This window comes from Pinus tabuliformis, chromosome 6 (assembly GCF_031772625.1).
Source record: "Pinus tabuliformis cultivar Carrire ecotype Pingquan chromosome 6, CPIR1, whole genome shotgun sequence".
In the NCBI taxonomy this organism is placed as follows: Eukaryota; Viridiplantae; Streptophyta; class Pinopsida; order Pinales; family Pinaceae; genus Pinus; species Pinus tabuliformis.
In genome coordinates this window covers 868,902,958-868,923,770 of record NC_142292.1, presented here as the reverse complement: position 1 = coordinate 868,923,770, position 20,813 = coordinate 868,902,958, and positions in this window count along the sequence as shown.

Below are 20,813 nucleotides of genomic sequence, written 5' to 3'. Positions count from 1 at the left end.
CAAGGTACTGCTCCCAACATTTCTGCTTGTAGCCATTTGCTCCAGAGGAATGGTTTCTTCTTCTTCTTCCCTTGAGGTTCTTCAAATATGTCTTGCTGTCCACCTAAGGGTTCTTTAATCACAACCATCGAAGAAGAGAGAAGGTTGACTGTGTGAAGCAGTGGGGGCGTTGTGCAATCATTTTTCTAACTTATCTCTACTCCTACAAGGCATGAAAAGAAATCATTTTGGTTGACTTTTGTATTTTTCTTCTTGTACCTGCAAAACTAAAATAGATTGAACTGCAACTAACTATCTTGCTGAAATGAAAATGCGGAATTGAAATGAAAGCAGGAAATGACTAATCTATTTTGCTCAAATGAAATTGCAGGAATGAAATGCTAGGCTACGCTTGCGGAATTGAAATGCTAATCTACGCTTGCAGAAATGAAATTGCGGAATTGAAATGCTAATCTATGAAAGCAGGAAATGTCTACGCTACTTTTGCGGAAATGAAATTGCAGAATGGAAATGAAATAAACTACTTAGCAAAAGGTTGTAGTAGAAAATAGAAGAATAGCAGCAATCACCAATACTCTGACGCTTCCCCAGCAACGGCGCCAAAAAGATGGTGAGCCCCAGTATTGTAGCAATAATGCTACAACTCCTGGAACTCCCTTCTTTAATTTTATCAACCCGGTAGTTCGTAACAAACTTGGAAGCGACGGTGCTGTATGCACAAGTACTAGCTCTTGCCGCAACTATCACTTGGTCAGCTGGCACAAGTCCGCTAGGAGCTTAAGCCAACTTCTATGAGCTCTTAGAAGAAGCTTTTTAATTTATGGATGAAAGCTAACTCGAAGGAAGCTAATCTAATTGCAAAAAGAAACTAAGAGCCAAAAAGAAACGCAAACCCTAGCAAACCCTAATTCTACCAGCTAGTCCTACTGACGCAAAGGAGAGTATGCAAACTACTAAAAGAGATGCCATTACTTCTATGAAGGTAAAATACATGTGTCTAGACTACCTCTATCTGAAGAAAACATCTTTTTGTATTTTTGTTTAAGTTGTTGGAATTATCATGCATGTGCTTCTAACTATTTTTGACTGTGCAGAGGTGGATCAAGGAGGAGAAATGCTTGGGAAAGGTTGGGAAGGTTCATAGAGGGTCTAAGGGGTCCCTAACACCATTCCAGAGAGTCTCACAAAGTTTGGCTGCCAAGAAACCGTGTTTATGAGCTTCTACAGGAAGTCTGCAGGGGTTCTACAGGATGTTCAGGATTTCTACAGGATGTTCTGTAATTCTTCTACAGGATGTTTTGAAATGGGATTTTGGAGCATGGATGGAGGGAAAAAGAGGGAGGAATGAGTATGGAGGTGAAATAGGGGTGTGAAGAGGTCTAGGACTTGGTGGATGAGGCTAAGGAGCGGTTGGATTTGTTCAAGGATGGAGGAAGCGATGATGCACAAGAATGTAGGAATTAGGGCAAGGTGGGGAAAGTATGGAAAATGAAGGGTACGAATCATGGACTAAGGGTTGGAGCAGATTATTTGATGGATTATGGGTAGATAGAGAAGGATAACAGGTGCTCTGCAAGTTATTTTTCGAATTTAACAAATGAAGACTTGGAAAATCAAGAACCTAATTACCTTGACCTAATCTGACCTAGATAGTAGCAAAAGAAATGGAACAGAAGTTTATTTGCACAAAATCAGATGAACTAACTATGCAACTAAGCAATCATAACCCTAAGCATGCAGTCAAAATTGATATCAAGTTTGACAACTAAGAATCCAACACTAATACTTGCATGGTGAAGCAAAACAACGTTTTTGTGGGCAGCAAGGTCACCTTTGTCCCAACTCACGATCCCACTGAGGGAGAGGTAAGATTAGAGGTGCTTGAGCCCCTTTTTCCAAGGATCCTTTATGTTATTAATCTATCCAAATCAATCTGAACATGAAAATCTACTTTAATCATCAAAAGCAACCTAAATAACACAACAAGTTTTAAATCTAAATAGCAGATTTTACTCTAAGAATGCAACAAAGACACATAAAGGTAAAAAAAGGAGGTACTGGGCGCTTGAGATGGGCCCAACCCCAAGAGCTACAGCCTCATAAGAGAGATTTAGAGCTGGTGCAAAGCTGGATTCATCTTTATTGATCAAGAAATGAAGAGTTACATCAAAACTGTCCACAATGAGAACTTGAAAATGAGCTGACAACAAAACTAATCTATTGCCTAAAAATCAAACTACAAAATGACTACAACAAGACTATGAAATGACTAACTACCAGCTAACCAAAATGAGGCCCTAAGCCTTCTTATTTATACAAATTGAGGACCCCAATAGCCCTCCTAAACTTTAGGGACTCGGCTGCCCAAGACTTGTAGTTAACAACAGTCCTACTTGACTTGCTTGGCTGCCCTTGTGCTAATTGATTTGGTGGCCTTTGAACTCCGAGCTGATGGTGGAGAATTCGAGGTAAGGGCCCATAAATGAAGGGGACACCTTCCTACAAATCCTCTCCCTTGTTCTCCCACGAATTTGGCTGCCAAGTGCTCATTAAAACCTTCAATTTTGTCTCCAAGTTGACCAAAAAGGCTACACAAAGCACCCATTAGACTTGTTGGCATAATGACTAACCCAATTCACTCTATTAGCATAAATATAATAAAAACATGCAATAAACTAATGAGAATGGTGGATTAAGTTGAATTAGGAGGTTGAATGAGCCCAAATAACTATCCATTTTTGGGGCTCATCACCAAGCGTCACATGTGGAGTATGAAAAGTCACATGTATACTAAAGAGTCATTAGTAAAAGTCCAAGAGTCTTGTAGAAGTTCAAGAATCACTTGGAAGTCCAAGAGCCATGAGGGAAGCAAAAGAGTCATGGGGATATGAAGGGCCACGCGTCTTGTTATAAATACACCCTCGTAACTCAAGATATGGGGAATTTGGAGTCATAGAATTTAGAGAGCTAGCCTTAGCTTCTATAGCTTAGCATATGAGAGAAAATCATTCCTTGGAGAAGCAAAAAGTAACTTAATGTTCCAATATTGGAGCTAGTGTCTCACCATTATATCTATGTACTTGGATCTTTCACCTAATAATCAGAAGTTCAATGAGCCAACATATTTTCATGCTATTATCATGAACATTATAAGACTATTCTTTAGATGTTTATGGTATGTGTTATGTTCATACGTACTAAAGAAATTGAACTACTTCATTGTATTTGGTACTTATCTTGTTGAATGTGTGTTTCATTTTCTTTAATGATCATTGTGTCTATGTGAAGTATTTCACTAGATAACTAAAAAATATTTCCTTTATCTTGTGTGCCTCTTAGGGAGTACAATTAGTTTCCTTCTAGACACTCACTCTTTACTTCCCTCTCGTGAAAGTCTCCTTTTACACATTGCAATTGGTGTTTCACAATGTCAACTTACTTGCTAGCTTCAAAGCTTATGCACATACTATCTTATGTTGTTCATTGCAGTTGAGGAAAACCTTAGACATATGGTGGCCGGGTTGATGATACATATGGGGCTCCTACTCCAAACAGTGTGAGGTTTAATTGGGACTTCACATCAGGGAGACCCCCTTGGTTGACGAATTTCCAACACAGTAAAAAAAACTTCAAAAGCGTCACAACCATGAGAGGAAGGAACATGATCAAGGAAACAAAAATGAAGAAAATGCTCGACATATGAAAAGAAGAATATACCACTACGATGGATTCTTCTGATGCCAAAAATACGATGAGAGGTGAAATTTTTCAGTGGGTGATTTTGAGCTACAAAATAGGTTCCAACTAGGGACTGCTTCCCCCCATGGTATTTAGAGAAATATAGACCAAATGCCTTTATTGTTTGGCTAATGAAGTCATACCAATCCCCATCAATGATGTCTGTCTTTACCTATAACCTGCAACGAGTTCTTTATCCATTGGGATATTGAGTCATTATTCTCTAATCATTGCAAACCAAATGCTCATAATATGAGCTTATTCAATCATACTCTCCTACTCTATTCAATTGAAACTCTTCCCTATCAAATGTAGTCATACTTTCAGTGAAACTAGGTAACAAGTGGATTATCTAAAATAATTTGCATGCAGTTGAAAACATGAAATAATTTTACAGGATGAAATCTAAGTTCTATGATAAACTTATACTTACAACTGCAAATAAGTATGCTACTGAAAGATGAAACATTGAAGAACTTTGAAGACACCATCCTCTTTATATATTTGAAGTTTTTTGATCATCTTCAAGATTAAGAAAAATATCACGCTGAATGAAATCAATGATGAGCCTTGAGCTAACATAGCAACAAGGCACTTGACATCTCGAACTAGTGGAATATTTAGCCCATGAAATCACCAGGTGAAATTTTTTAGCCTCCTTGTTTCTTGTTCAACATCAAGAAAGAGGTTTTGTCGTTGTCCCAAGGAAAAATCATTTTGTTACCCGATTCCCCAACAATGAAGATAAATATTGTATTAGTCCTTGAAGATAGTTTCCGGATGGGAAACTGTGGCTAGAAAATAAAGTGACCTACTTTAGGCCCAATATGGACCTTGAACTAGAGGAGGCTCCCTCAAATGTTATGAGGCCTACTTTCTGTCCATTGTCACTGAACAATAGCCTTTAAATCCTAGTGGCCATATTTAGGGAAATTGGGGGTTTGTTGGGAGGTGGTTGCTAATGGGTTAAACTCATTGCTTTAAGTATACAGAAAACCCACCTAAAAGTTCAACCAAAGGGCTTACTCTCAACCCTAACATATACTCGTAGTTGTAGACGATGAAGGAGGACTAAAATGTTGAAATTTGGACAACTATGGGATGAATTTTCCAAAGACCCAAAATGATGCATATCTTTCCCCAAAGGAAAATATTTTTATTAATGAGTTCATGGCAATCCTCCGTGATGTAATCAACACGACACTCCTCTCTATTATTTCTTCTGACACAAAATTATTTGGGAAAGAAAAGAAACTTCATGACATTCGTTAATATATTTAAAAGGAAATTTAAATTTTGTGTTTTTCCTTCCAAGAGACAAGGTCATGCTCATAGAAACTTATATCAGATCCCATGAGAAAACCAATGTCCCAAATCAACTATATTTATCCAATCATTGTGGCTCAAGCAATTCACAATTTTCTAAGGTTCAAACATCTTTATGGTTTGTATATCTCAGTGGCTCAACATTTCAAAGGCTCATAGCTATATTATGTGGTTCACATCTTATATTCCTATGATTCACATCCTTTTTCGGGATTGAATATTTCAGTGGCTTAGTTCCTATGGCTTGCATTATATATTATAGTGGCATCAAATTATATCTAAAAATGGCATCACATATTATATTACAATGACATCACATTTGTAATTATAGTGGCTCGCATATATCACCTGTGTCTCACTTCTCTTTGTGGATCGTATCTATATGCCTGTGGCTCACATTTTTTTGTATACTTGTGGCTTGTGGATTGTATCTATTTTAGAATAGATCACATCTAGCTCACATATTTTATTTGAGTCTCGACTACATTATATAGTGGCTCACATTCAACATCAGAGTAGTTCACATTCACTATACTATGGTCTGCATAGGTATCTATGTGACTTGACTTTATTTTAGTGGCTCACACAATTGGTGGTTCGTATTCATCTTTCCATGGTTCGTATCCATGGCTCACATTACTATGTGTGGCTCACTTTCTATTTTATGTGGTGCACATAAATTATGGTGGCTCACTTTCCATTCTATCTTTGGATCATTTTATATTCTTTGTGATTTGCATTCATTACAGTGTTAACTATATTTTTGTTGTCTGCTACTTGATGGTTTGTAACTGTATCTTTGAGGTCTATCACTTGAAATATATAATGGTGATTTGGAAACATAAACTTGGAGAGGCATGACTATAATATGTATGACAAAGATCTTGATTTATGAACAATGATCTTGATAAGACAATATATGACAGTGACAATAGTAACCTAGATGAAAATAATAATAGTATATATTGACAACAGTAATAATTGTAATTTTTCTAATAACCTTAATGGATATGTTAGTTACCTTGATGAATAGCAGTTACCTAGTATGCAAATGACATTTGATATGGCATGACAGTGACACTTGGTATGGCATGATAGTGACATTTGATATGCTATGACAACAAAATTTGATATGGAAGTGACCTAGTATGAAAATGCCTTATAATAGTTGTAACAATGTTTTATGACAGTAATGTGACTATTGTGACTATGTCTATATGACAATGATGTGTAATGGTGCCTATAAGACAAATTATTTAATGATGGTAGAACCCTTAGGACAACGGAAACAAAGTATAATAGTGATGGTGTTGTGTACTGTGCTCTTGTGACAGTGTAATATAGAGGCCTATGCGTGCCTCTCTAATATTCTTATATGCTACTAGATTGACCCTACGTGGCCTAGCGTGATTAATGATGGAAGACTTAAAGTTTAATGATATTATACTTTGTATATTAGTTGAACATTTTATGAATATCTAATAGAAGAATAATCTGGTTGGGTTTTCCCCCTTGTGGGATTTCCCCCTGGTATCTGACCTAAATCCCGGTGTCTCTATTTTGTATGATTTTCTTTTGATGTTCCTTACTATTCCACTGCATTGTTGATGTTATTTTTCTATCTACATAATTGATAATGATGATATGATGTTATGGGGTGAATGTTACATGAAAATGTTGAAAAAGTTTTACAATGTAATTATCTACAACAAAGAATAATATATCCCTACAAATTAACATACAAAAATATATCAAACAATCACACACCCAATTTGGATATATCAACTATCTGATATAGAAAGAAAGCACAAAGCATATCCTTTAAAGGATTAATTAAGAACATACCTTGATTATATGAAATCAGGGTGACAATCTATAAGTGTAGAGGGATAATACTGGAAATATTTTTGTATTAATCTTCGTGTTGAACATAACATCACCGGGGGAAATAAGGGAAGTTGATTCTCAACTTTTCCCCTCCTATGTTCCACACCATCTAATATGCTCATAAGAAAATATTATGGAAATTAACAAAAGATAGCACTCACAAAGAAGACAATATATCACAAGCTGAGATAGGAATCTCTTGATTAAAACTTCTGAAAATTAAGTATTAAAATACAAATTACAAGTCTGTCCAAAAGCCAACCCCGATTCTATCACAAACGATAATATTTACATGAAAATAATCAATCTACAAGCTATTTCCAACTTTTAGGAAACTAATCCCATCAATAAAGTAAAAATAAAAAAAACAATTTCTAATTTGCTACAGAAAATCTAGAACAAATTCATTAAAATATGTCAACTACCATTTAAATATGGAAATCTCTTCCACTTATTTAACCAATTATATTTTTATTCTATTTTGGAGAAATAATATTTGCTAGTTGTTGACATTTGTTATTCACCTCCTTCAAATACTGACTGCAAAGTGCTCTAGCACTCATGTTTGCCACTTGTTCTCCAGTTGAACCTTTAACTTCTATATTCATGTCCAAAGGTATGGAAATAATCTTATGCCCGCCGATCCTTTGCCATGAATCTCTTTTACAGTGTTCTATCACTTTTGCAAAATGGGAATTTGTTGTGTGACTCTCTCATTTAGGCTAATGAATAGCCACCTATTGCAATATATTGAATAAGTATTTCCACCATATCTTCCTTCATCTCTTACATTTCTAGAGAAAATTTTGTTATCAAACAACAAGACAAACAATCATCACTTGTAGTTATACGCCTAGTAGTAATGAATCGAACAATAGCCTCATACATATAACCCAACCTACAATTGTGTCAATATATAAATTTGGCCATGGTTGGTTGTATATTGGGATTGGACATTGAAAAAGACCTGTCAATAACAAAAAAAACATGATGTGGTATGTTCCATCTTCTTCACATCTCTTATGACAAGCATGCTCATTACCACAAAGATGTTCAACACTTTTCCATTTCATGGCAATGATATTGGTAACCACAACTTCTAGGATACCCTTCCATGATGACAAGCATGTTTTTCATGATCCCCAAGCTCAATTTTTATTGTACAAGAACCTTTGCATCATGGAAATGAACATTTCATCTTGCACCTATGTTGTGGTGAATTGCACTTGTGAAAACCTTCATGTCCAACCTTCAAGCAATACGATTTTCTACAATTAGATGATTTGTCAAAGAACAACATATCTCCATACATGTATGATTTTTTATTTTTGAAATCATGATTCCTATCTTGACCTACAAATATCTAACATTCCTCCACTTCATTTTCTTAATTTAATTCGAGAGAACAATATGTGCATTTCTTAACAAAAAGATGATTACTCATATGAGAGAGATAAGAGGAATGCCCTTTCTCTTGAACACTTTGACAAAAACATACAAAACATTTACTACCACATACATAGAGCATTAGAGGAAATTTTAGCCTAAATGTGGCTTCCTAAGGAAAAATAATAAAATGATAGTTAAAATGATAAAAGAATAGTTATGAATTTTGGAGGGAAAAGAAGAAAACTACTTTTTGATTTATTTTATTTTTGGCTTATCTTGTTATAGGTTTACTCAAATTTCAAGTGTAGACACTCATTGGATGCAAAATTAAATTCCATATCCAATGAGTATACATTATGCATACTTCTGAGAAGACCCACATTGATAAATTACAAAAATGTGTCAAACACACCCTTTTAATGCAACTTCATTTTTTTATCAATGTCGGTCTTCTCAAAAGTATGCATAACGAGTACTTGTTGGATGTGGAATTTAATTCCACATCCAATGAGTGTCTATACTTGAAATTTGAGTAAACCTATAAGGAGATAAGTGATAAATACAACTAAAAAAATATTTTTTAATAAAAATTTCCCTCCAAAATATTTACATGTATCTCTTTTTAAATTTAAAGGATTTTGATTAGTTTACATATTATGTACATGAAAATTTCATGGGCACTTTTAGGCTGAAATTTCCTCTAATGTCCGTGCTTCAATTATGTTAGGACTAAAATTGCCTCTAGTTGTTAGGTTCTCCCATAACATTTCTTAGTCCAAGGTGTCAACACCCATTTCCATCTTTTTGCACAACACTGTTACTTGTGCCTTAGAAGCCCTGTTCTTCAACTTGACTTTTTGACTTCTAGATGCACTTTGAATACTGGATTTGACCCTCAATACTTAATACATATCTTCAAATATGGAAATAATCCTCTGCAACTACCCAGTCAATGAAAAATTGAATGAAAGGATGAACAGAATCAAATGCAAAAATTGGAAGATATGTTTGGTTTTGCAAACAACAAATGAGAATGTCAATCTATAACAAGAAAACATATTTCACTATGCTTGTGGATATTAATAGAGAATATCCTTATTATATGCTATAATGCTCTGAAAATGATATGTAAATTGGCGTGGACATTGCAATGGAAAATTTGTCAAAACAAATATGATTATATTAAAAATATGAAATTCTACACTATACAGTTTTATTTAATTTCTAGAACTGTAGATTTTACTATAATTAGTGCATGCATGCAAATGGAAATTATGGAAAAAAGTAGAGAACGATAGAATAATCACACATATAGACACATAAGACACAAAATATGCTCTCGGAAACCCTTTAGAGAGAAAACCTAGATGGAAGGTGAGGTCACTTCACTCTCTTTCTCTATTTGGAAATTTGGCTGCAGGTACAAATAAGTAAGGTCTGTGGTCCATGGGATGCTACAATGCACAAATAATCCCTATGTGCTCTACTTTCTGTCCCTCTTGGCTATATTTTCTCAGTTATGGAACAAAATTATCTCGAAAGAATGGAATGCCTCTTCCTCCTAGTGGCCCAGTTATAACACAACCTGCTAGCTTACTAGTGGTTAAGTTTGACTACATCAACTCTTAACTAGAGCTATAATATAGTCTCTTCTAAATTTTTTTACATCAAAAACATGTGGCTAGCCCCTTTTCCATGAATAATCGGGGTTTATCTGACATCTTCCCAAATTATAGGTGTGAAAACAGGAAGGTCAACTTTTGCATACAGACTTTGATTGAGGCGCTTCTTGGACTGTTGGAAAGATCTATTTGTGTAGAACAACATGACAAGGTTCGGCACTAAAGAGACAATTTTTCCCCCCCAAAAAGCGTCGTTTGATGCCTCAAAATGCTTCCAAAAGGTTTCAGACCCCGTTTCAGCAAACCGGGTCCTGTCGGTAAAAACAATCCCATGAGCTGATTCCTCCACTTTTTCCTCTCTGAATGCATCAGGATGGATCAAAACAATATAATTATCCAATACTGGTCACACCTCCCCATTTTTGGAGGCTTTTAGTCCCCAAAATATTCTATTGAATGAGGTGAGGAAAGTTTTCCTCCACCTTCTCTATGGTGTACCATTTAGCTATGCTTGGAAGTTGTCCCTTCAACCTAATCTACCAAAGGTCATGCTGCCCCTGTCTTGTAGTTCTAGATCTCTTTAGCAAAAATGTATCTTCTTTCAACTCTGCTTAAGCATCTGGTGCCAAATCGTCCACAAAAGGTAGGACATGTTCCTCTTCCCGATCTAGCATGGAAGGCTAATAGAGTTTCAAATTATCTACATTCACAACTAAGTAAATGCATATATATGGTGCTAAATTGAGTCGATAGGTGTTATCACCCACCTTTTTTAGTATCTCAAAGGGATCATACCTCAAAGCCTTTCTTTTCTTACCAGGCCCTTACAACCTCTCCTTATTCAACTATAACCATGCTCTGTCTCCCACCTTGAATGATTTCTCTATTTTGTGTTGATTTTGCCTGGCCTTATACTTCTCCTACGACTTCTGCAATGTTTCTTGTACTTGTAGATGGATCTACCTGATCTTCTTTATAAAATTTTCAGCCCCCAAAGCATCTCCTGTAAGATAGTCCCTCACTCCTCCTTGCTACCCAGATGTAATGTCTAATGTCGAAGGAGAAAAATATTCAAATGGGTATTTTCTTCCAGAAGTGTGTACTGCTCTGTTGTAAGAATGTTGTATATATACCAGATTCTCATCCCACGTCTTCAGATGCTTCTGGTTGTATCCCCTTAGAATTTTCATCAAAGTCCTATTGACTACTTCTGTCTGCTCATTTGTCTGTGGATGGAATGTTGTAGATCTCTTCAACTTTGTGTCCATCTTCTCCCAAAATTTAGTCCATAATGGACTCAGAAATCTTGTATCCCCATCTGAAATGATGCTCCTTGGTATCCCAAAGTGCACCCAACCCTATCCAACGAGCAAGTTTTTTTCTTGTTTCCCACTGATGGTATTTTTACAGGGCATCAGAACACACATATTGCTAAACCTATCAACTACCAAGAACAAGTAGTCATGCCCCTTCCAGGTTGTCGATAAACCTCCCACAAAGTCCATGGAAATGATTTCCCAAGGACGAATAGGTACAGGTAGGGGATGATATAGACCCTATTTCTTGTTACTAGGCTTGATGGTACAACAAAGCATGCATCCCCTTATGAACCTAGTTACCTGCACTTGCATCTTGGGCCAATTCACATAGAGTCTGCAAGTTAACAATGGTATTCCCTATACCAAAGTGCCCTGCAACCTTGAAGGTGTGATACTCTCTAATCAGATGCAATCACTCACCTTTAGGAACACATAACTTATCCAACATGTAGAGTAACCCACCCTAGAGATGGTAGTGAACGGTGCTATCACCATCGTGCATATGACTCTAAGTCTACAACTTCTGATGCACTTCCTTGAAGTCCTCATCCTCTGAATATTCCTCTCTGTATGAATCACGGGTGAATGGCTCCATGTGCATAAGAGTCCCCAAACCTATAATATTTGACGTGGGTGGAATTTAAATCATGTTGGCCAACTTGTTTGTGTTTCCCTTCTTATATTTAATCACCAAATGAAATTGTTGTAAAAACCCAATCCAATTGTAATGCCTAGTTTACTATATCTTACTCTGAGCTTGCAAGTACTATAACAACTGGTGTTCTGTGTGGATTACTGTATCCTTTCCCATCAGATAGTGCTTCTAATTCTTCATAGATTGCACCATGGAATAGAGCTCCTTGTCATAGGTAGGGTAGTTAAGGACATCCCCATGAAATACTTCAGAATGGTAGCATACAAGCCTTCCTCTCTACATCAATACAATCCCCATAGCATACCCACTCACGTCTATCTCCACTTCAAAGGGTCATTGCAAGTTTCATAATTCCAGAACTGGTGCTTAGATGATGTTCTTCTTTAGCTCCTCAAAAACCTTCTGCTGACCTTTTCCCCACTGGAAACTTTTTCCACTTGCTGTTATGGCATGGAGTGGTGCTGCTACCACTGAAAATGAGGCCATGAATTTCCTTAGGTACTGTTCTACCTCAATGAAACTCTTGACCTCAGAAAAATTAGTAGGCATCGACTATTTCATGATGGCCTCCATCTTGGAAGGATCTATCTTTAGTTCTCCTCCACCTATCACATACCATAGATACACCAAAGACTGTTGCGCAAAATAACACTTCTTGAGATTTTCTAGTAGCTGGTGCTTCTTTAGTTTCTCCAGCACCTACGTCAAATGTGAAATATGATGCTCCCATTTAGCTCTATATACTAGTATATCATCCAAATAGACAATAACAAATGAATCTATAAAATGGCGCAGTATATCACTCATAAACATAGTTGGTGCATTACATAGGCCAAATGGCATGACTAACCCTCACACAAACCTTGTCTAGTTTTGAAGGCGATTTTCCAGGTATCAAACCTAGTGATATCCAGACTTCAAGTCCAACTTGGTGAAGTTTATTTCTTGCTACAACTGATCCAACAAATCATCTATCCTGGCAGGGGGTATCTGTTCTTGAGTGTGAATTTTTTCAATGCCCTGTAACCTATACACATTCGCCAAGTCCCATCCTTCTTCGGCACAATGATGATGGGTGACCCACATGGTGATGTACTCGGTTGAATGACACCCTGTTCCAATAGCTTCTGCAACTATTTCTTCACCTCACTTGCTTCTATAACATACTTCCTATATAGCGCAATATTCAGAAATGGGGAGTTTGACAATAACTATATCTTATGCTCCACTTCTCTCTTAGGTGGTAACCCTTTAGGCTCTCGGAACACATCCCTATATGCATGTAACAAATCCTCCAATTTTTGTTTTTTTTCTTAATACACCCCTCCAGGGATGCGTTGCCTCTTATTGAATCCTCTTTAGACTAAATTTCTCTTAGAAACAATAAAACATACTTCTTTCTAGAACTGATAAATTTCTTGGCTTAATTTGCACTTACCATTGAAATTTTCAACTTTCCTTTGTGTGCGTTGACGATGAAATATTTTACATCCTTGATGAGTCGATACCGGTTGGATCTCCTCATGAATATTTCATCACACATGTACATGTATGGAATCCCAAACATGACTCCACATACATCAAGGGGAACCACATCTAGATCTACTTCATCAATAAAATTAGCACTAATAGAAAATCTAATTTTTCACTGTTTAGTCACCTTCAACTCCACATCCTTATTTACACATCACAGTGGATATGGGTTTGGATGACCATGAACTTCCAACCCAAACTTCTTGACTAGCTCTACTACAATGAGATTCACTTGCAATCCTGAGTCAAACAAAGCATCAATATTTGTCTTCTTGACCTGTATCTTTATATGAAAGATTTTGGTAATTTCTTTCTCTTCATGTTGCTGAAGGATACACAAATTCAAATCCTTTTACACTAATGTACATATGATATTCTCATCTACGTCTGAATTTATTTCTACTTTGTTTCTCGAATCCATGACCATGAGATTCTTCTTCTTGTTATGTTTTTTAGTGTTCTTCGGGTTTAGCTTTGGTTGCAACTTCCAAAATTTCTCCTCTATATGGCCATCATTGTTGCAGTGGTTGTAGTGGTTGCTAGGATCTTTAAACTAGTGCACTGTGGCTGCCATTTTTTTTAATGTTTTCCTCATTTTTCCTTCTTCTTTCCCTCCTTAGAAGTGTCTAGCTGTCCTTCTACTTTGATCCACTTGATTGCACTCTCTTCAGGGTCCTATGTTCTTTAGGTACCATGCCTATACACAATCTGCATCCATTGATCTGGGCTTGAATATAATCATTTTCTCATGTAGATGGCAGTGCAGAGCCCCCAAATAGTTCAGGAGTATATTTGAGTTCTTTGGAGAGATACCCAACATTATATCCATCTTTCTAAATTTCGTGGTGTACTCCTGCACGCTTTGTCCTGGATTTTACCTGAAGTAATGCCACCAGATTCACTAGTCCTCCATGTATCCATGGGATAAAACTATGACTTAATGAGGGTTTTGAAATGTCACGACTTAATCATTGGAGGTTCTCCCTCCAACCTCTGGGTTTCTGTGTGGCTCTCCCACCAAGTCAGTGCATGGCCTTATAATTTTAGCTGTGCAAATGAGATATTTTGCCCTTCCTTGATCTAATGGACGGTGAAATAAACTTCTAGTTTCTGCGACCAATGGTTCAGCTTTAGAGCATCGATCTTGTCGTGGTATGACTTGATATCTAATTTTTATTCCATTTTAAATAACGATTGATTCATGACACTCGAACTGGGTTGATATTTTTTGGGTTCTTTCTTCGATTGGCTCTTCGTTGATCCTCGATCTTCTGATCCTTATTATGATTTTTCCTTTACATTTGAACCCCCACTTTCTCCAAATATCCCAAGCTTATTGCTCAGGACCACCATTAGGAGGTTTACATTATGGTTTATATCTGCGACTTTTTGTTCCAGTCGTGAAAACCTCACCCCTGCAGGATCACAAGGGTCATTTACAGATTCATCAACCATGATTAGGGCTTTATGATTTTTGATCCGCAACCTAGATCCCCTGCAAACTCCACAAAATATCCAAAGAAACCTACTCGGATACCAAATGATCCATAAAATTCCGTGGATATTCCACTTGACAGTTCGTCACAACAAATCTGATTATATTAAAAATCTAAAATTCTACACTACTATAGTTTTATTTAATTTTTAGATCTGTAGATTTTACTGTAATTAGTGCATGCATGCGAATGGAAATTATGTAGAAAAGTAGAAAACGATAAAATAATCTCACACACACATAATACACAAAATATGCTCTAGGAAACCCTTTTGGGAGAAAACCTAGCTAGAAGGTGAGGCTGCTTTGATCTCTTTCTCTGTCTGGAACTTGGTTGTAGGTACAAAGAAGTAAGGGATGTGGCCCATGAGGTGCTACAGTGCACAAATCCTCCCTATGTGCTCTACCTCCTATTCCTCTTGGCTATATTTTCTCAACTATGGAACAAAATTCTCTCAAAAGAATGGAATGCCTCTTCCTCCTAGTGACCTAGTTATAACACAACCCGATAGCCTACTAGTGGTTAAATTTGACTACATCAACTCTTAACTAGAGTTGTAATATATACTATTTTAGAGTCTTTTACATCACAAACATGTGGATAGCCCCTTTCCAATGAATAATGGGGAATGACGTGGGATCCTCCCGAATTATAGGTGTGAAAACAAGAAGGTCAACTTCTAAGTGGCATAAATTTTGTATATAGACTTGGATTGACGTGCTTCTTGCACTGTTGGAAATATCTATGTGTAGAAAAACATGAAAATGTGCTGCGCTAAGGAAACAAATTTTTACCCCCAAAAAATGTCATTTGATGCCTCAAAATTCTCTCGAAAGGTTTCAGAGCTCGTTTCGCCAAACTGGGTCCTGATGGTAAAAACGATGCCATGAAATGATTCCTCCACTTTTTCCATTCCGAATTCATCAAGATGGATGAAAAACAATATAATGATCCAATCCAAACCATAAACGGTGGCCCACTTGGATAATGTGGACTAAAGCAAAGTAAAGTCACTAAATAAAAAAGGTGTCCTCCTATGGTTTAATTATAGACATGCGAGAGTATCATTTGTTTCAATTGATCAAATATACTAGGATGGGTCTTTGCACAACATATTTCAGAATATTTTTAAACACTTTAACATCAAATTATAAGATTCTAGACTTGGGGATGAAGAAACTCAACCACTGATGGGGGAATTCCTATATGCTACTCAATTTGGCTACCACTTCTATTCTGTTGGCAAAGCGACCCAAAGGTGGATTTTAAATTCACAAAAAAAATTGGTGGTTCGCTCAAACCAAAGCAAACCCCGTTACTATACAGGAAACATTTCTTCAAACTTCAACCCATTAAAAATTTCCAAACATTCCTCATCCAAATATCCAAATCCTTTGTATGGTTCAAAATATTTCATGATTGAATACACAATGTGATATGATACAAGTTTGTGCAGACTACAATCTTTATGTAGCTACTCAATCCTTTTCACAACAACATGTGCAATATTTACTTTAGCAGGACAATTGAGTATCCTCCAATCTTTCAGATCCATAAATTTCCATAGCTTGTCATTGGGTGCAAAGTAATACACAAGAAAGCATTTTCCTCTGCCATAAAGGCCATGATACAATGAAACATGTCCGCTTCAGTAGATGACAGTAAGTGAATGGAACGGAAACAGTCCAATACTAAGATATTTTGTTATATAAATGATGACACTTGTTGTAATGCCTTGTTGTTTGGTGGTAAAATAGTATGATGAAAACCATAAGCTGAGTAGTGGGGGATCCTTGGTGGTTTTAGAAACCAATAAAGGGGGTTTGTTATTTACCTGAACATGACATGTATGAAAAGTGGTTTTCACTATACAATGAATATCGAACCCCCCCACCTTGATAAACTTCGAAAGAGCAGGGGGGTCCATGTCTGAACCATGACCGTCAAATTATTTACTTTGAACCTGGCTTGTCAATCTGAGTAATCAACCTGCTTAGGATTTAGTAGACAAAATATTCTTGCTGACCTTTGATTTTGTGTTTGAAAAAAATTCTCCTCCCACAAACAAACTAAATGCATCTAGATCACGGTTAATGTCATAATTGAAAATTCAATTCTTTTGACCAACAAAACCCCCTAGAAAATATTGAACAAAATAATATGACAATGCCAAATCCTAAGCACTAGATAAAATTACAGAAATTAGATAGCTTCATAGAACCATTAATTATGATTGAATGATATATGTATATAGGAATGATATGCCTTATTAGCCTCCATTTATAAACATGAGGATATCCTTTTCACATGCAACAAATCAAGATGAAGATTACCAATTAATTCAGAAAGGTCGAAGGTGAAGGTTTTCATCATTACCTACCAATTCACATGATGTTGTGTAACACAGTGGCCATTAAAGTAAGAATGGATGAATTGAAATCAAAGAGGTTGTAGTTTATCCTTGGCTATCCCTCCCTATTACCTTCATTCTGCTGTTCAATATCAACGTCACATTGCCTCAAAATAGTAATTGAGGTAAGTCTCCAATTATATGTACCAAATCTCAGACTGAAGTTGTTGCTGTAACAAAATCCTTTCAACTCTCTGTTCCACTAGAAATTTGGAAGCAACTTTTCTCTGTGAAATAAGAACATGCTTCCTAGGATGATGATTTGGTTGATCATATTATGTAGGATATCATACCAGATTTGGGCTCCAACTACTCTAGAGATATCGAATATTACCACAAAATGGAACTTTTTACATAAATGACAACTTCCATACTTGTAAAAAATCTAATTTCCAACGACAATCTTGTTGGCATTATGATTCAAGTGTTGTTCTTAATGGCAACTCACTCAGAGGATGGTACAGGTGCTCAGAGGTTGGTACAAGTGATGGCATCTTAATCAGAAGACAGATCTCAGTACAGCATGCCAAGGAAGCTCATACACGCCGTTTCGTTAAGCCCAAGTCGCGTGTACACGCTAGTTCGATTCATAAAAAGCGCGTGTATGTGGAAAGGTTCCTTTGGTCCATGGTGGTTAGTCCTTGGAAGTTGTGCCTATGATTTCGGACCATTGTGTCTCGACGGGCGTGTCGATCCCTAGTTTTGAAGTTGATGGTATTGTGTTACTATGGTTTTGGCTCTTGGTATTGAGCTAGGCCTAAGACTATATAAGGAGAAGAAGATCAGTAGGCAAAATTATCTTTCGACAAGGGCTTGAATATCTAAGAGTGAAAGAGATCTGATTTGCAGGTGCTGGGTTGCTTGATCTAAGCCAAGGAGAGATCACATTGGTTGATGGAAGACTAGATCTAAGGATAGATCGGGATCTAATGGTTTGAAATGCACTATCATGATATGGTTGATTATGCTTATTTCTAGATCTGCATATTGTCGCAATGCTATGTTCTGGGTCTAACTAATGTCTGGTACAGCTGCAAATTGAGAAAGTTTATTTTTAGATCTGTACGCAGGTTGGCTTCGGTAAAAGAGCGTGTATACGCGGGTTTGGCTCCTTGAAGTAGCGTATATCTTTTGAAGCTTGTTTTTGGGTTTACTGTGAGGTCTGACAGTTATTGCAGAGTTCTGTAGTCTGCTCTGTGTTCTGGTAACTGGTGATTGACAGGGTTCAGTGGTTCAGTGATTCAGAGTTTGGTTGTTTTATGCTTCAATGATCTGTTGTGGAAATTGAATGAATTGTGGTCTTCAGATTGTAATGTTGTGCTTCAGGAATATTCAAGTCTGAAAATGTATGAAAGGTGATACCTGAAGAAAAGAAGATTGTAGGTCAGCACCTACGTACTAGTATCTTGGCTAGTACAAGAACAAAGGGGGTTGGAGCTCCCTTCCAAGGAAGTTTGGAGAACGAGAGAAGGTTGTAGCCTTCTGCAGGTTGTAGCCTGCGTACTGGTATAAGGCTGCACCAGTACAAAAGATTGTAAACTGAAGTTTCTTAAAGAAAGATAGAGATAACTTGCAGCAGGTGGTTTTCACCCACATTGGGTTTCCACCTTATATCTTGGTGTTCATGTGTGTGGCTTTTGATCCGTTCTGTTATACTGCATCTGCTTACTGTTAATGTGCTGAATAATGTCCTGATGAACTTAACTGAAGAATAAGCTAACTAAGTTATGAGTTTTCTGCTTATACGCTGTTTTATTTAGTCACAGTAGCGTGTACACGCTGTTTTACTTAACTGAAGTAGCGTATATGTTTCTGAGCATTGAAAAGGTTTGATTGATCTGATAATACTGATTCACCCCCCCTCTCAGTATTATTTCCAACAATTGGTATCAGAGCAGGTCCTTCAGGAAGCTTGATCGCTTGAAGGTAGATCATTCATCATGAGCAACTACGAGAAAGAAGCATCAATCAGGCCACCAGTTTTTGATGGAACAAATTTCAATTATTGGAAGGTAAGAGTTACTGCATATCTTCAATCTCTTGGTACAGAAGTTTGGAACATTGTAGAAACAGGCTATGCTTTTCCTTCAGCTACTCCTACAGATCCAGCTGAGAAAAAGACATATGAAACAAATGCAAAAGCAGTCAGTACTCTATTAGGAAGTATATCCCAAACAGAATTCATGAAGGTCATGCACTTCAAATCAGCAAAAGAGATATGGGACAAAATGATCACTAGCTATGAAGGAGATGAACAGGTAAAGGAAGCTAAACTTCAAACTCTCAGGATTCAATATGAGACTCTCAAGATGTATAATGATGAAAGTGTGGCAAATTATTTTCTTCGGGTAGACGAGATTGTTAATTGTATGAAAAATTTGGGTGAAGAAATAAAAGAGACTATAGTAGTTTCAAAGATTCTAAGATCATTATCCCCCAAGTTTGAATCTAAAGTATCTGCAATAGAAGAAAAGGAAAATCTCAAAGTTCTCACTATGTCTCAGCTACATGGAATTCTAACTGCTTATGAAATGAGAAAGGGAGGTCCATCAGACAGAAGGGAAGCTGCTTTTAAGGCATCAGGAAAAGAAGATTACTATGAGGCAAGCCATGTTCCAGAAGAAGAGGAAGAAGAATCAAATTTTGTCAGAAATCTTCAAAGGGGTGCTGGAAGGTTCAGAGGTAAGCTACCTTTCAAATGCTTTGCTTGTGGAAGAGTAGGTCATTATGCTGCAAAATGTCCTAATAAAGATAAAGGAAAAGAACCTGCTAGATGGAATAAGAAACAAAGTGCAAATAAGAAAAGCTACTACACCCATGAAGATAGTGATGGCTTATCAAACAGTGATGAAGATGAACAAGGTAATAAATATAAGCTATTAATGGCATTTGAAGATGATGATTATGAGGATGCTGTAGATGTGGATAATCTCTATAATGAAATTACTAGACTCAAGAGATGCATAGAAGAAAAGAGTGTGATCATTGATACTTTGCAATTTCAAATTGATGAAAAGGAAAAACATCTTGAAAAACTAGAAGGTGAAATTGTTGGTCTCAGAAAAGAAATTGAGAAAACAAAAGCTATTAATCTTAAGTTTGTCAAAGGATCTGAAACTTTGGATGAGATTATCAATGTGCAGCGGTCTCCTCTAAACAAGACAGGTTTGGGCTATAATGGAGAAACCTCTCAAGCATCCACCTCAAAAGTTATCTTGATGCAGCAAGAAGAAATGAGCAGAAGAACAATGAAGATAATCAGGTAAAGCAGGGACGAATTACAAACAGAAACTATCAGGGACAATCCTTCTTAAGGGTGAACAAAAGCTACAACCAACCACAGGTAAAATCTTCTCAGTTTGGCACAAGAATAGATGAAAATAGAAATTACAATCAGTTGGCTGGTAGATTCAATAACCGCAGAAGCTTCTTCAATGG